At 47.9% G+C, this 15,445-nt stretch overlaps 1 protein-coding gene and 1 long non-coding RNA gene across 2 annotated transcripts in view; both read right to left on the reverse strand.

Annotated features, from left to right (window-relative positions):
- Nucleotides 1-15,445, reverse strand: part of LOC126545837 (growth hormone secretagogue receptor type 1-like) — a 206,166-nt gene that overhangs the window by 129,419 nt on the left and 61,302 nt on the right. The gene's annotated exons all lie outside the window — the stretch shown is intronic.
- Nucleotides 16-2,150, reverse strand: LOC129381130 (uncharacterized). Its single transcript, XR_011892421.1, has 2 exons — nt 1,123-2,150; nt 16-222 (listed from the first exon to the last, which is right to left on the reverse strand). It is a non-coding gene; the product is annotated as an uncharacterized lncRNA (long non-coding RNA).

Consider the following 15,445-nt stretch of genomic DNA (forward strand, 5'->3'; position numbering starts at 1 on the left):
GAAAACAAATGCAAGTTTGCACTGAAAGAAGTTTATTCACACAAAAATATTTGCACAGAATTGTGAGAGAAGTAGTAGAGAAATTAATAAAAATAATAAATGAATGATGACTTAGTTGATTACGGCAGGGCAGCTGTCGCATAATCTCTAGCAGGCATCGATTATAATGTATTTTTTACATTCAGAGCTGATGTCTCAGAATGTTTGCAGAATGAACCAACCCTGCACAGAAACAAGATGGTCAGTGTTAACATCATGTTCAGGTTAGCATATCACATACACAGAACAGCTTTTTAACAAGGTTCACATGAATCCTAAAATTGTAACCGTCATCCCTGTTTACTTGCAGATGAGATGGCAAGGATTTGGCACATTTTGCAACGCATATCCTTTGCTGCGTTGTATTTGCTACGTGTTATTGAAATTACGAAAGTGTCCAAAATATTTTCTCTACCAATTATCTGCATAAATGAGTTACTCACTCTAAAAGATAATTACATGGTTTATTCATGGTGAAATTTGTAGCGCGCACAATAGACACGGACGCAGAGACGGTGGACACGCGAGCGCTTACTCACAGCTGGTTATTTTTGGAAGGACTGAACGTAACAGCGTCAGCTAGCTGCACCGAGCATGTGCAAAACGTGTCATCCATTTTTATATAAGCAGATTACAGAGCTTCAAGCAGTACACAAGAATACAAATACTTTGTCAGTGATAGCAACCAATGGCTGACTGACGCATTTTTAAGCACGCCTTGTTATATGGAACGCTTCTGTAATTTGACGTGATCGTTTATTTTTACTCGAAAACAAAATATCAGTGTCAGAAAATACCAGTTCACAATGACATTGGTTGCAATGTTTAAACAAGTGCGAATGATTTTCTTTCACATTCGCACTTGTCTAACCAGTGAGACCTATGTCGTTGTGAACCGGTTCGCTGAAACATATGTAATTATGAACCGTGAAACTATACGCTCAATATTTTACTATCTCTCATCCTGTGCAGCCAGAGTAGGAAAGAGCAAAGAATGATTTCATGCCAAAATGCGGCGTAAGAAACGGAAATAAAATAACATCAAAATAATATGTTTATGAAAAATGATGGTAAAGAACATACCTTTTATTATAATTTGGAGATAGAGAAAACTTCGGCGCATAGCAGTCTTGAGGAACAGCTGTTCGCTATTTGTGCAGTTTAAAACACGGACAGTGCCAATATTAAATCACTTCAGACGACACTGCATCGCAGCTCGCAGAGAAGTTCCAGAAACGCTCACATCACAGAACGAAGAAAGCACCGTGGGCTTCGCAAACACCCTGCTGGTTGGCTTGCATCGATGAATTAGCCACAACACAGCATAAGAATAAATAGCAGCAAAAATAGCTAGATTGCTGCTACAAAACGCCACGAAACACCTACACCGCTCCGACCGTACCATGCCGGCGTCGCAAAGGTACTGATGGCGATTGCGATGGTCTCCCTCTTTGCCTCGACTCGGCCAACTGTCAAATTTGTGCGCATGCGCGGGAGAGGCATGTTACATTCTTTCCATCCACCTGCTTCGCCTTGACCGCCGCGGAACTAAAGCCCCTATTTTAGCCGAAACATGCCCCCCCCCCCCCCTCCCTTACTACCTTAGGATGGTTGACTCACACCTAGACATTCGTCGCCTCTCGGTGAAAGCTGTGGCCGGCTTTTGTGTACGCACCCCTTTCTGGGAAGTGCGCTTAGAGGGAGGAATGTACCTCTTCGCCGAGGTTGACAAAAAAAAAAAAAATGACAAGACAGCCAGCTCAATTTTGCTGGGCATTATGGGGCTGTATAGTTTTAGCTTTCGAGACAATTATTGTTCTGAAAACCGACTCATTTCTCGAAATTAAACAGAAAAATAAAATCATATTGGGTAAATTATGTGGTTATTCTATTTTGCGCAAGAGCATCCTTTAGCACTTGCTGCTTTCAAAAACAAAAATTTGCTCCTTGGCGCCCAGCGGTGAAGCACATAGTAGTACTATTTTCATCGTCAAATACATGTCCAAAGCGTGGCGGCTATGATGTTAGCAGTTTTCAGACGCCCGAAGCACGGCAAAAGCATGGCCTTTGATATCCTGGCTGTTGGTATACGTAATGCCATTATTACGGATGTCATGATGACCCCTTGTCGGAGCTCAAAATTTTGTCGCCGTGTTGTGAAGCAAGATCACTGAATGTTAAGAGGGCATAATTATTTCTTCTCAATCTGTTTTAACACACAGCAAGCTACCATCGCCATCAAGCACATCAGTTGACATAGTCACTTTGCTTTCAGTTTGATGCAATGTCCTATTTCCTTTAATGTGCAGAAGCCGTCGGTAGGAGGCAGGGACGAAAGCGAGCGAACAGGAACGCGTCGAAAGCTACATTTTTTATACAGTAATTTAATTATTTTTTTACAGAAAGGTGTTACTTGCACAGAGTTCAGCTTTTATTTCTATTCGACCTGTGCGCTTCTCAGGTCAATACTCGCTCTCACTCAGCAGCAGCTGTATTTTGCAGCCTTTTGGACATTTGAGCGGCAACGTTCCAGCGCCGTGTTAACCTGAGTTTCGGCTCTTTTTCTTCTTTTTAACAAATATCGTGGGGCTACTATGCTGACACGTTCCAGCTTAAAGCGTACTATTTATATCGCAGAATGCACTGACCTGATTATCTCGTTGCAAAGCTAATTGGTGGCATTGCAATAGCAGTGCGTGGTAAGGGCAAATTTACGCTCCAGCCCCACTACACACCACCCGCCTGCCCGCACGCATGTGGTCGGGCGAAAATTTGCACATTTCGTAGACTGGTACACACATTTCGGTTTACACTGCAGGTGCGAGTCCAGTGTTTGCCAATATTTGTGAACCAGTGGGCGAAATGTAGTTTTCTGCACAACCGCACGCGTCACGGCTCAAGCGTAAATCGGCCTTTAATTAACCAGCCCCAAGGTCGGGATAAAGCACTGCAACTGGTGCGCGGCCTGCACAGTAGTCCGCTATCACACCGGTCAGGTGGTGTAGCGCAAGCAAATTTTTTCGGAGTGAGCTGACGTCACCGCACGCTCACGTAGTCCAGTATAACCTTTAAAAAGATTAGTTCTAACAGTTTACGAACATATTTCTTTACACATTTTAGTAGCACTCCGTCAACAATTGACTGCCGACTTGGATTGGGACTATGATTTAAAACAAAGAGCTTGACTCCTGAGTATGTCATATATCGGCATTAATGTGTGTTAGAAAAATCTATCAAAAACTCTCAAGTTACCTCCCATTCTAAATATTTTTCGGCAAACAGTGCGAGCTGTGGACGTACTGAGGATACATGTCCTTCAAACAAAAAAATATAGTTCGATGATGTATAGTAAAACATTCTTTACCCAAAAGTAACGAGCCTTTTGACGCAGTACTGAAGTGGTTATAGAGACAAAAGCTAGAAAAATACATGTTGATGGGGACCTTAAAATATTCTGTGTGCGAAAGTAAGAAGGAAGTCTTTTACGGTGTATTAAAATATTCTTTATACAAAAGTAAGAAGGAAGTCTATTAACGGTGTAGTTAAATCATTCTTGATACAAAAGTAAGAAGAAAGTCTGTTAACAGTGTATTGAAAATATTCTTTATACAAAAGTAAGAAGGAAGTCTTTTAACGGTGTATTTAAAACATTCTTTATACAAAAGTAAGAAGAAAGTCTGTTAACCGTGTATTGAAAATATTCTTTATACAAAAGTAAGAAGGAAGTCTTTTAACCGTGTATTTAAAACATTCTATATACAAAAGTAAGAAGGAAGTCTTTTAACCGTGTATTTAAAACATTCTATATACAAAAGTAAGAAGAAAGTCTGTTAACATTGTATTGAAAATATTCTTTATACAAAAGTAAGAAGAAAGTCTGTTAACGGTGTATTGAAAATATTCTTTATACAAAAGTAAGAAGAAAGTCTGTTAACGGTGTATTGAAAATATTCTTTATACAAAAGTAAGAAGGAAGTCTTTTGACTGTGTATGAACAAATGTTACTAGAATGTAAATGTAAATAGACTGTCAATAAAGTAAATAGAAAGTTGGTAGGAGTTCTAAAGAATGTTAACGTTCATTTTTATAAGGGGACTACGCCGCATTTGCGTTGAAAACCATGACTAAATAAACAGACTCGATCATCTTTAAAAAAAAACTATAAACAGGGTCCACCCGAACACTGCCTTCAAAAAGCCTACATCAATGCAGCCAAATTTGATCAAAGCGAAGTCCTCAAAAGCCGCATTCACAAAAACAACGCCTCTTAGTACTAAATTCTGAAACGCACTCCCAAACGTAAACAACATCCTCAGTAAATACTACCCAATTCTCACCGGCAACCAGAACCTAATAAGGTCTTCCGCCCAGAGTAGCCTACCGACGCAAGACTAACATTAAGGGCATTGTTGCTAATGCCAAGCGACAAAGACGAATCCAACATCCAGTCCCTGTGGCCGCCTCAGGTGCTCTACCTGCAAACATATTCAGTCTACTACTACAGTAAAAATACAACGTCGGATTACCTTCACAAGGTGACTTCGAGTTTGACCTGCACGTCAAGCAACGTAGTCTACAGTCTGTAATGTGCCGCTTATAACAATACATAGGTGAGACCGGACAACAAATTCATACAAGATTCAACGGCCATCGCGCAGATACAAAACACAGCTTACCTAAAGCAACTGATAGCCAGCCACTTCAATGAGCATGGCCCTATATTCGATAAAGCAAGGCTCTATAGACCTTTTCATCGGGCGAGGAGGAAACGGCGCGCGGCGAGCCTTTCCTCCTCTCTGGCTTGTACGATACGGCGCGGCGCTGTTTGAAAGTATTCCTGTCGCGTGCTGCGTCAGAAAACGGGCTAACGCCACAGTACGACCTCGTATAGTCACGCCGCGCAACGTTTATAGATCTATAAACGTTGATGCCGCATGCTTGCACCATGCGCTATATCGAACAAAGATATGTGTAATCCAGCACCTACCACTGCTTTGGATGCTCGCACAGTTCGTAAACGGTCGCTTTGCTGGACTAGTTCACACTGTAAGGTATACTGTTATTACGAACCAAAACTTTTTTATTCATGGGTGGATACTTCATCCACAGAACGAAGTAGCAACGCTATGTAATTTGCTGATAACAGTTTGAACGCTTGTCAAACCATAACAGCACAGCTCAGGACTATCGTAGCAGAACGGTGCCCACGCAGTTACGATTGTCGCGTATGTTTCATTGCTCCTAAACCGCAGCTTAGAACTAGAGGATAATACTGCAATAAGGGGCGCTATAACGTTAAACTATTCCAAACTTTTCTATTCCAATTCTGCTATCAGCCCTCCACGATTGGTCAAAAACTTTTTTTTCGATCACGCCCACTTCACCTGTCTGTCACGCGACGTCACGAAATCCGCGATACCTCCCCACCTGATATGATGTGTACACACTGACTATGCGTGATTTGACAGAAAAAGAAAAACAGTTATTTCTGATTCGACCCCCTTTTCGCCATTAGCCCTCGGCTATTGGTAAAAAGTTTTCGGGCTGCACCCACTTCACCTGCCTGTAACGCGACGTCACAAAACGGCACAAACTCACCGCGTCAAAGTGACGTGTACGCGATAAAGATGCATTAATATGCCGAACAAAACTGAAATTTCTTCGGAATAACCGCAGGCTGCCCCGTTCCGAAAGGAATAAAAGATGGCTGCGCCGATCGCTGAGACGTTGGCTACTCGCACCTGCCGGAGAGCATGGGTGTATTCGCGTATAATAAAACTTCTTCCGTGGCCGTGTAACGTTTTCGAGCCCTTTCGGCACGTTTACCACCTCATTCTGCCAAGTCTTCTTTGCTGAGGGTCAGTTTTGGCGTCATTCTTAAGCTTCCGTTGCATGCCGCCGCGATTTTCGACCAGCCACCACAAGCAAAGTAAGGGAAAGCCGACCAATCGTAGACGCCGGCACCACCCTCTTCATCCGGTTATCGATTTTCAGTGCACTGGCTCTGCCCCAGTGAATCCCTATCCACTTGAGCGTTCTCCTCGCCTCTTGTCAGCCAATTAGATACGACAAGCTGCTCAGTGTAGGCAATGTTATTCGTTTTTCAAGCAACTAGGAGAGCGTTTTATTGGTCTGTTCAGACAACCCTGTGGGTGACCGCCCGGTGCTTGCGTCGGTGGTTACGCAAATTTGACGTCAGGAGATTGGAATAGAAACATATTGGAATAGTTTTACGTTATAGGGCCCAAGGTCACGTTAGCGAATGGAACATTCAGAAATGATCTCCGAGGCTGATTGCAGGCTCAAACATGCGCGCGCACATCGCGCTGCGTGCTCTGTCCGCCTTAACGACAGCAGAAAGTCCGGCCATACCGGCTTAAGCCACTTCAGTACGCTTTACATAACCGTTTTGCACGCAGAAGACGCCACGTCATACTAAATAGACCGCACGAGCGCGAAAGCAAACCCCAGGAACTACCGCCGAGCGTATACCTGCCATGCATAACCAAGCGCTCGCCCAAGCCAGCATGCCCACTGCCCATAGATGGCGCAACTGCGTAGCAAATGGTGGCACCCATGAAAAAACGGTCTATATGCTACAAATAAATTTCCGGTCGCCTCGCGAGAGGAAACATACAGAATCATGCCTCATACACAATTTTCAACGCCTACACCAGATGGCGATCAATTTGGCACGTGGCCACTTAGAATCGCTAAAAGCTGTAACTTGAACCAGAAACTCTCACATCATTAACAAAGGCAGAAAACACGTTATGCCACCAGCAAACCTCGATTCTCAATCTCACCTATTCCTCCATTTCCAGTTCTTCCCTGCCTCCACCCTAACACTCAATTTATCATTTTCTTCCACCCTTTTACCCACATATAAACCATGCAAGCCCTTTTTCCTTGTACACCTGCCCCCTTCAATTTTTTTTTTCTGTCCCACTACTGTTTGTTCTTCCGTTTTTCCCTTCCTCCTGGAATTTTCTCTTCATTTTCCTTTAAAGTCCTACGCGGATACATTCCAAAGTCCCAGACGACAGGATAGCTTTTTCGGTATCTCGACCACACAGGGCCGTGACAAATCCTACGCCGAACTACTGAGGCTAACGTCCCTTGCAAGACCAAGCTGCTGCCTTGCAACTACCATATCCATTGCCCCCAGACTCCGTGTCGCCATCTTAACGCCTTCAAATTTACCTGACGCATTGCTGCTAAGCTACTCCAGTCATTCTTTCAACTCATGACTTTTTGTCACTCGCACATTGACCGGCTCACCTGCTCTTCTAAAACCACAAACGCACGCCACTTACGACACCTCTCAAGGTTTTCTAACCTCTCGCTTCCCCAGCACCCCACTGTCCCACGTCCTTCCTTTCTCTATTTTTTTTTCAAGCCAATCATCTTTGCCTTTTCCTCCGACTTTCCCACTGCTGGTGGTGGTGGTGGTGCTGCTGCTGCTGCTGCTGCTGTGGCTGCTGCTGTCTGGCACACCACGTCGGGAGGTGGTTCAGAGCGTGTATATGCATGGAAGGAGCGTGGCAGAGAAGAAAAGAGACGTGAGGAACTTGTTTGGACCACACCCCGTCGAATGTGCACAATGCCTTTGGAGCGCCCCGGTCATAGTCACCTTAGCTTCTTGACAGCAATTATCTGTGACCCCCCGCAAGCGCTTACCTGTCTACAAACGTGCAAGTCCAGAGGGAAGCTAGATAGAATGGAAGAGAGGGGCGAGAGAGAATGGGTAGAACCGACGCAGTCTCGAAACGAGCGACACTCTTCGCTCGCAGTTCCCATACAAAGGGGGAGGGGGATAAGGGAAGGCAAGGAAACGCCAAATACGCTTAAGTTCAGGGTACGGTACGGTGCGTTTCTGCTTTTCTAAAAAATAAAACCATCCAAATCTGTCTAGCGGACAACTTCCGCAGGGCGTGCAGAAGCAGAGCCGCATTAATTAAAGCGCACCGTAGGGTCTAGGCGACTCAGTGGAAGCGGTCGCACCTCAAATCAACACTTATGTGCCGGCCGCGATAGCTTTGCCGCTATGGAATTGCTCGAGGTCGCGGATTTGACCAAGACAGCCGCATTTCGGCGGGGGCGAAATGAAAAACGCTCGCGCACTTTGATTTAGGGACACGTTAAAGAACATACCAGTGCCAAAATTAATCCGGAGTGCGCCACTACGGCCTGCCTCATAATCCGATTGTGGTTTTGGAGCTTACAGCCTCAAAATCCAAGTTTAATGCTTCTGCCACGATGCGATGTGCCATGTGAGGCAATGACAATGCTCAACCATCCCAGGAGTTACGACGTGTGGTGCACAAAAACGCCTCAAGCAAACACCTCTCCCTTTGTGTTTTGTGTACTACGCAGACGAACAGCAGTGGTGCACGCAAGGTAAAGTTAAACATCAACTCACCACTCTCGTGTTAACAAAACGTTGAAGAATTTAAACATTCACCGTCAACATCACCGCTAATGATCGTCAATCAAAACAAACAGCACAGAAAGCTTCGCTTACATCGATTACCATAGTGCGTGGTATCTGCATATTTTTTTTCTTTTCCGTTTTTTCTGCCCCCTTCCAAATATCCCGCTCTTGTCCCCTCGTCTTAGAAACCACACCTACAGCCGTCAAATGACATCGCACAATTTTTTTTATCAATCACAGCCAAGTGCCACCGACGACTGCACGTGACGTCACTCCACTGACGTGTTAAAACTACCCTGACGAGGACGGCTAGGCCGCCTTTGACGAACATAGTTCCTCCTATCAATACGTTGGCCAGCCTTTCTGAAGCACTTTATCCCTGTTTATATGCTTTATAACACGTGTATTACCCCTGTTAGATACGGGACCGTTTCCTGAGCCTACTTCGATTTCCCCAGACCACATCGAATCGCACCACAGCTAATTAAGGAGCGCAGAAACACGGATACCACATTCCTAAGGCACGGCACGTGCAAACAAGTTGGCGGACCCCACTTCGTGTGCAGCCGGTGGAGCTATTCACTGCTTGACTCTTCCCGAAAGTGAAGCGAGAGCCTGACACTGTGGCGAGTAAAGTGGGTCCCTAAGCAAGACCGCTGTAATGCGCCGTGAACACCTGGCGGCGTCGCCCCCCCATCCGCCTATTGTGACGGCGCCTTGCAAGTCAGCAAGGCAAGACCGCAGGGAGAAGAAAGCCCTCGGACAAACACACGAGCAGCGACTCTCTTCGCCGGGTGTGGCTCCATCGCACGGGCGCCTACCATTGGCCGAAAATGACGTCACCCGAGCGGGCTCTCTCATTGGACGAACATGACGTGTCTTCGAGTCACCGAAGGGCTTAAAAGACGTGGACTGGGAGCAGCAGGAGAGCATTCCTAGAGCATTCCTTGATTCTTCTCTTTCGAACTTCTTGCGACGGGCCGCAGCGTGCGAGTTGCTGCCGGCCCGTAATGACCTTAAGACTGTTAATTGACTCTCACTGTAAATAATGTAAATAAACCTCCCAAGTTTTCATCCCGACGTCCTCCTCAACTCCTACACCCCATATGTCAGCCCTCCTTCTTGACTTTGGATAACCGAGTAAGTGTAAGACAAGGGTTGAAGATTAATAAGCAGAATACAAAGATAGTGTTTGGTAGTGTGTACACTTAGTGAATTCGGCAACCTATCACTCCAAAAATTGTAAAACAACAGCTAGTGATGCGGCGCCCAGATGAACCGCCCCAGCTTACCGGATCGCAAGCAGCCCCGATCGATGTGCAAAATCGCGCTCAACTCTTATAGCAGCGTCTACGTGACATCTCCTCGAAGGTTCAGTTACTTTGTTATGCAAGGCCACGGCTGGCGGGCTGACCCCACTGGCTCCCGCCTCCCCTTGGGGCCGTATGCTTACTCGAGTACGCTCTCTCGCTAGCAATGGAAATAAAACAGCGTTCACGCTTCCGGAATTTGCAGAAGAGAAGGCCTGATGAGAAGACGCCGGTGTCGTTTAGTTTTCTTTCTTCCCATTCGGTTCGGTCGAGGCCCCCGCTTCTCCCCCAGGACAAGCACAAGTTGCCAACGCGGCAGATGCAGAGTGACTTGGGGCTCGTAGCCCTCCAAAGAACAGCTCCTTCTGTAATAAAAAGGTTCATAAATGCTAGATACGAATAACAAATGGTAATGCCCAAATGGTCAGGGCAGTGCGCCCCATCCAGAGTGAACACAAGCGTATCGCCCATTACAGCGACCACGATGAGAGTCGCCTTTTTTTTTTATATTGTCAACTGGCGGGGAACACACGCTTTCAAACAGCGCCGTCAAGGTCTGCACGGTACCGTCGTCATGTTCGCGCTTCCCACGGCCTCCTTGTCGTTGCCTGGCAGCACCTTGTGGCTCCTTTTCAACTGGCGCCACATGGCGAGTCGCTCCTTCCTGATTACACCTTGGGCGCCTAATCCACATGTATGCCTCTGCAAGCTCGTCGATGACATCACCTGGGGTGCTATGCAGGATGCGCCGAGTTTCTCGTTCACCCGAGTTTTACCCGAGTTTGCTCGACGGCATTCATTGAACGGAGCCAACGCACCAAAGCTACAAGAACGCGCCAAGCCACAGGCAAGAAAATATGTAGACAAACAGCCGCGTATGACAACATGAGCGCGCCCTGCGCGGCAAGCTGCTTCCACGTTTCAAGCGCAGAAGCCTGCACAACGAAACGCGCCAGCGCCGCGTGTTGCTATCAACACATTATCGCAACTTAGCAATTGGCGGCGAGGACTTACGGAGTCACAATCTGTCGGAAGCGCCTCCCTTGCGTACTATGAGGGATCACGCGGCACGCTCCTCAGAGGTTTGGCTTACGGCACTTAATAAAAACACCACGCGGCTGCCCTCCTGTACATTTCTGTAAGTACTCTCAAAACGAGGGAACTTTATTACTGTCGAAATAATAATCTTGGGCAGACTGAAAGCACAGAATCGTTTACAGACGCTATCTCTTTACCGAATACGTACAGTGAAAGCCACTGCGCATGGTCGCCGCGATGGAGTCTCCCGAACCGGCTTCTTGCCTGAAAGGTCGGCAATCGCTGAGCGCAAACTAAGTGAAATATGTTCTTACAGTGGGCGGCCTGTATAACCAAATGGCGCATAACAGAACGAAGCCTCAATGCATGCAGCGATCACACGGGTTTGCGGCGACCGACTGCGCGTCTGCATGCATGTCCGCGCACAATGTTTATCTTTCACTTAGAGCGTTTTCGCACCGTGCTGTGAGCTGTAGGCCGCAGTATATGAGCATTTAACAGTCCAGAAGCAACCATTGTTCTGTACGTTATCAGAGCTGTTCAAACACAAGTTCGTTTTAATAAGGGACTTCGACACCACCGGCGACTGTGATGTGCCGTCGCGACGATTCAATATTTTCGTTCTTCTAAATTCTTAGACGTTTCAATATTATTTCTAAAGGTGCGTCCCACTGTATTCTGTCAGCGGGCGATTTCGCAGTGCTTCTTTTTCGTAATCTAGTGCGTTAATTCATAACACAAACATGACCATATGCCATGCCTTTATTTAATGTGCTTCTTACTACTCCCTTTCCATTCCAGTGAACTTGCCAGTGTCTACCATCAACAACTTCATAGACCAAACCGTCGTGACATTAGCCGGGCAGGGAGCGCGGGCGAACGTCTCAGTGCACGTTTTCTGCTACTCCCCGAACATCGCAGTCCCGGCGCCGTAGCAGAAATATTCCTCGCGTCTGTGCTTGGTGCATGCCCGAGTTGTAGCCGATGTCTGTTTGTCGGTTCTAAGTTTCGCGAATCATGCTTCACGGAGGTTCTTGTCCTGCGGCTACGCGTAACCCGCCGTGGTTGCTCAGTGGCTATGGTGTTGGGCTGCTGAGCACGAGGTCACGGGATCGAATCCCGGCCACGGCGGCCGCATTTCGATGGGGGCGAAATGCGAGAACATCCGTGTACTTAGATTTAGGCGCACGTTAAAGAACCCCAGGTGGTCGAAATTTCCGGAGTCCTCCACTACGGCGTGCCTCATAATCAGAAAGTGGTTTTGTCATGTAAAACCCTATAACTTTTTTGTGGCTACGCGTGAATAAGGCTGACACCGGGCTCCGTTGCGTATTTCCGGCACTGCGGCACCGAGCAGTAGCCTACCATGCTGCACGCCTCCAAAGGCTGCCAATACCTATTATGGTGATTTCAAATGTCGTCAAGCAGACACCCAAGTCGGGAAAGCCTCACCACTTAATCAAAACCGCCGCGCAGGTAAGACTTTAAACGTTCGTTTTCAGCTCACTTCGGCGCTTCCGAAGCAGACGACGCGGCAGCTGTGTCCACGTGATCCCTCATGCCACATCACGCCGACGGTGGCGCCAGCTTTTCCAGTGGTGGAGCTCGCCCCCATAGTCCCGCTGTCTGTCTGCACACTTGCCGTGAGCCGCTTGCCATGCCTTTCCTGGGCGCGTCAAGGGCGTGCCTACTCTTTAGGGTGCTACCTTTCTCTCTCCACCGAATGCGAACAGGGTACATGCGGCGCATTATTGCACCTACGTCATCATCATCATCAGCCTAGTTACGCCCACTGCAGGGCAAAGGCTTCTCCCATACTTCTCCAACTACCCCGGTCATGTACTAATTATGGCCATGTTGTCCCTGCAAACTTTTTATTCTCATCCACCCACCTAACTTTCTGCCGACCCGTGCTACGCTTCCCTTACCTTGGAATGCAGTCTGTAACCCTTAATGACCATCGGTTATCTTCCCTCCTCATTCCATGTCCTGCCCATTCCCATTTCTTTTTCTTGATTTAAACTAAGATGTCATTAACTCGCGTTTGTTCCCTCACCCAATCTGCTCTTTTCTTATCCCTTAACGTTACACCCATAATTCTTCTTTCCATAGCTCGTTGCGTCCACCTCAATTTAAGCAGTACCCTTTTCGTCAGCCTCCAGGCTTCTGCCCCACACGTGAGTACTGGTAAGACACAGCTGTTATATACTTTTCCCCTGAGGGATAATGGCAACCTGCTGGTAATGATCTGAGAATGCCTGCCAAACGCACCCCAGCCCATTCTTATTCTTCTGATTATTTCAGTCTCATGATCCGGATCCGTGGCGACTGCCTGCCCTAAGTAGATATTGTCACGTGGTGGTGACGTTCAAGAACACAGTAGCAATACTGTGAAGAACAAACCTAACTTTTATTGGGCGAACCTGTGCCCACAAAAACAGGCTACACTTATAGCACAACGATAGCGGCGAACACTGTCGGCGATCGTCGAAAATCTGATCAGCGGGTCAAGCGCGTCGGCTTTTATAGAGCAGTCATCGAATGTTCCAGACTAATCGTTGGGACCCGCATGCCTTCCACAAAGTTCTACAACATTCGAGTCACGCGATGAAATCAGATAACACAAGGTTCGGCGACAACAGACAGCCGGGTAGAAGCATCGATAACTTTCCAGAAACGTCGGATACATGCAGGCGCGTCCCTCGCTGTGCGATTACAGTTGTTAAGCGGCGAAACGTGGTCGTCCGATAAAGATAAGCACACGTGTCAATACCCCCCTCTTAAAAAGCATCGACCCGATGCTGCAAACGAATGAAGTTAATAAACAAAAGCACTCGTAGCAAAGAAAAGAACAAATAACAAAGTTCGTCAGCGTCCGTAAAAGGGTTTAAGGCGCACGACGTGAACCACTTCAGATCGTGCGCGGCGCCGCTGTGAATGCGAAATGCCGTCTGGCACGACCTCATAGTCCAGAGCGCCAATACGTCGGATGACCTTGTAGGGTCCGAAATAGCGTCGGAGTAGTTTCTCACTGAGTCCTCGTCGGCGTATCGGGGTCCAGACCCAAACACGGTCGCCAGGCTGGTACTCGACGAAGCGTCGTCGGAGGTTGTAGTGTCGGCTGTCGGTCCTCTGCTGGCTCTTGATTCGCAGGCGGGCGAGCTGTCGGGCTTCTTCGGCGCGCTGGAGATAGCTAGCGACGTCAACATTCTCTTCGTCAGTGACGTGGGGCAGCATGGCGTCGAGCGTCGTTGTCGGGTTCCTGCCGTAAACCAGCTTAAACGGCGTGATCTGTGTTGTTTCTTGCACCGCCGTGTTGTACGCAAAGGTTACGTACGGCAGGATCGCGTCCCACGTCTTGTGTTCGACGTCGACGTACATTGCTAGCATGTCGGCGAGGGTCTTGTTCAGGCGCTCCGTGAGACCATTCGTCTGCGGATGGTAGGCAGTTGTCCTCCTGTGGCTTGTCTGGCTGTACTGCAGAATGGCTTGGGTGAGCTCTGCTGTAAAAGCCGTTCCTCTGTCGGTGATGAGGACTTCTGGGGCACCATGTCGCAGCAGGATGTTCTCGACGAAAAATTTCGCCACTTCGGCTGCGCTGCCTTTTGGTAGAGCTTTAGTTTCAGCAAAGCGGGTGAGATAGTCCGTCGCCACGACGATCCACTTATTCCCGGATGTTGATATCGGAAACGGCCCCAACAAATCCATCCCAATCTGCTGGAATGGTCGGCGAGGAGGTTCGATCGGCTGTAGTAAGCCTGCTGGTCTTGTCGGTGGTGTCTTGCGTCGTTGACAGTCTCGGCATGTCTTGACGTAACGGGCGACGTCGGCGGTCAGACGCGGCCAGTAATACCTTTCCTGTATTCTCGACAGCGTCCGGGAGAATCCGAGGTGCCCAGCGGTTGGATCGTCGTGTAGGGCATGCAGTATTTCTGGACGCAGCGCTGACGGTACAACAAGAAGGTAGCTGGCGCGGACTGGTGAGAAGTTCTTCTTCACGAGCAGGTTGTTTTGTAGCCTGAACGACGACAACCCGCGCTTAAATGCCCTAGGGGCAACGTCGGTGTTTCCTTCCAAATACTCGACGAGGCCTTTTAGCTCCGGGTCAGCTCGTTGCTGTTTAGTGAAGTCTTCCGCGCTTATTATCCCAAGGAAGGCGTCGTCGTCCTCGTCGTCTTGCGGCGGGGGATCGATGGGGGCGCGCGATAAGCAGTCGGCGTCGGAGTGTTTTCTTCCGGACTTGTATATTACCGTGACGTCATATTCTTGTAGTCTGAGGCTCCACCGCGCCAGCCGTCCTGAAGGGTCCTTTAAGTTAGCTAGCCAACACAATGCATGATGGTCACTGACGACTTTGAATGGCCTGCCATAGAGGTGAGGGCCGAATTTAGCTATTGCCCAAATGATGGCGAGGCATTCCTTTTCAGTCGTAGAATAGTTGCTTTCCGCTTTTGACAGCGACCGGCTAGCATACGATATCACCCTTTCAAGTCCTTCTTTCCTCTGGACTAGGACGGCACCGAGGCCTAGGCTACTGGCGTCAGTGTGGATTTCGGTATCGGCGTCCTCGTCGAAGTGTGCAAGTACCGGCGGCGACTGCATGCGTTGTTTGAGTTCTTGAAAT

Source organism: Dermacentor andersoni, chromosome 1 (assembly GCF_023375885.2).
Source record: "Dermacentor andersoni chromosome 1, qqDerAnde1_hic_scaffold, whole genome shotgun sequence".
NCBI lineage: Eukaryota > Metazoa > Arthropoda > Arachnida > Ixodida > Ixodidae > Dermacentor > Dermacentor andersoni.